This window comes from Mobula hypostoma, unplaced genomic scaffold (assembly GCF_963921235.1).
Source record: "Mobula hypostoma unplaced genomic scaffold, sMobHyp1.1 scaffold_53, whole genome shotgun sequence".
NCBI lineage: Eukaryota > Metazoa > Chordata > Chondrichthyes > Myliobatiformes > Myliobatidae > Mobula > Mobula hypostoma.
Genome location: NW_026948211.1, coordinates 450,250 through 452,948, shown reverse-complemented (window position 1 = coordinate 452,948; position 2,699 = coordinate 450,250).

Genomic DNA, 2,699 nt, shown 5'->3' with positions numbered 1-2,699 from the left:
ACCCTCCTTCCCACCCCATCACACCCCTCCCTCACACTTCCTCCACCACTCAGTGAGTCACTCCCTCACACTCACCATCCTGTCACCCTCCTTCCCATCCCATCACTCACAAACACCTCACCTCCCTCCACACTCAGTGAGTCACTCCCTCACCCTCACCATCCTGTCACCCTCCTTCCCATCCCATCACTCCCCCTCCCTCCACACTCAGTGAGACACTCCCTCACCCTCACCATCCTGTCACCCTCCTTCCCATCCCATCACTCACAACCCCCTCCCCTTCCTCCACACTCAGTGAGTCACTCCCTCACCCTCACTATCCTGTCACCCTCCTTCCCATCCCATCACTCATAACCCCCTCCCCTCCCTCCGCACTCAGTGAGTCACTCCCTCACCCTCACCATCCTGTCACCCTCCTTCCCATCCCATCACTCACAACCCCCTCCAACTTCCTCCACACTCAGTGAGTCACTCCCTCACCCTCACTATCCTGTCACCCTCCTTCCCATCCCATCTTTCGCAAACCCCTCCCCTCGCTTTCCTCTCCCCGCCACCTCGATGTTGTTCAACTTACGCTGGATGGTGCCATTTTGCGATGCCAATTTTCTCCTCTCCTCATCGCCCTCTCTTTCTGTTACCCAGTGAGTCTCTCCACTACTCACCCCGTCACTCCTGACACCCTCCCCGCTCCGTCCCCTTGTCCTTTCTCCCGCCATCCAACACGTCCTGGGTGGTGAACATTTTCCGATGGGAAATTTCGCTCCCTCACCCGATCCCTTCCCTCTCTCATTGAGTGAGTCTCTCCCCTCTCCCTCCGTTCAGACACTCAACTGTCCGTCCCATCAGCCCTGATCACGTCTCGACCCCTCGCTCCCCCTATCCCCCATCTGCACCCCCCTTCTTGCCGTCCCTCTTATTTGCGAAGGATTGAAACCACCCACCCTTCCTCCACACTCCCCATCCTGTTCCTGCCCACCCTGTCCTATCAGACCCCTCTCTCCTAGTCCTGCAACTTCCCCTCCCTTCCCGTCCCATCAGATCCCCTCCCACCTCGTCCCATCACTTTCCCTCCTTCCTGGTCCCATCACTCCCGCTCCCTTCCTGTCGTTTCACTCCTCCTCACCCCGACTCTATCTGATCCACGTCACCACCAGTTTGTGACAGGAACTCTCGCCTCCCCTTTTCATCCCCTATTGACTTCGCCATGGTCACCCTCTCATCAGTCCACTCCTGGACCCGTCACTCCTCTTCCTCCCAAACCCCTCACCCCTCCTCCCCAAAACCCACGTGTATATGTGTATGTGTGAATATCTGAGATATATACATTAGTTTATTCAATGATAACATTATGAGAATTAATACACATATACAAGACTATATAAAACACACATTAAAATAATGTTATTACAATCAATAACACACTCGATCCCGGGATTGTATCCACGGGCACCGCATGTTCCTTCGCCATAGATTCTGTGTGCGACAGTGGCCATTGTAAGTCAGTGTCTCACTCCATCCCTGGCGGCCACATTAACCAAGGAACACACGCAAAAATGCTGGTGAACGCAGCGGGCCAGGCAGCATGTCCAGGAAGAGGTACAGTCGACATTTCAGGCCGAGACCCTTTGTCAGGACTAACTGAAAGAAGAGATAATCAGAGATTGGAAAGTGAGAGGGGGAGGGGGAGGGATGGAGCCAAGAGCTGGACAGGTGATTGGCAAAAGGTATACAGAGATGAAGAAGGGGGAGGGTCATGGGACAGGAGGCCTAGGGAAAAAGAAAGTGGGAGGTGAACCCACTATAGTGAGAGGGACAGAGGGAGAAAAAAGGGAGAGAAAAAATGGGGAAAAATAATAATGATAATAAATAATAAATAAGGGATGGGGTATAAAGAAGAGGTGGGACATTAACTGAAGTTAGAAAAGTCAATGTTCATGCCATCAGGTTGGAGGCTACCCAGACGGAATATAAAGTGTTGTTCCTCCAACCTGAGTGTGGCTTCATCTTTAGAGTAGAGGAGGCCGTGGATAGACATGTCAGAATGGGAATGGGATGTGGAATTAAAATGTGTGGCCACTGGGAGATCCTGCTTTCTCTGGCGAACAGAGTGTAGATGTTCAGCAAAGCAGTCTCCCAGTCTGCGTCGGGTCTCGCCAATATATAGAAGGCCTCATCGGGAGCACCGGACGCAGTATATCACCCCAGCCGACTCACAGGTGAAGTGTCACCTCACCTGGAAGGACTGTCTGGGGCCCTGAATGGTGGTAAGGGAGGAAGTGTAAGGGCATGTGTAGCACTTGTTCCCCTTACAAGCATTAGTGCTGGGTGGGAGATTGGTCGGAAGGGATGCGGGGTGGGGGGAAACGAATGGACAAGGGAGTCGCTGGGATTGTGTGATGGGACGGTGTGGAGGGAGATTCACTCTGTTTCTGACCCCGGGAGTGTGTGATGGGACAGCGCGGAGGGAGCTTCATGCTGTGTCTGACCCCGGGAGTGTGTGATGGGACAGTCAGGGTCCCAGACATATTTATTTATTATTTCCCTTTTTTCTCCCTCTGTCCTTCTCACTATACCCCTTGCCCATCCTCTGGGTACTCCCCCCCCCGTCTTTCTCCCTGGGCCTCCTGTCCCATGATCGTCTCAAATCCCTTTTGCCAATCACCTGTCCAGCTCTTGGCTCCATCCCTCCCCCTCCTGTC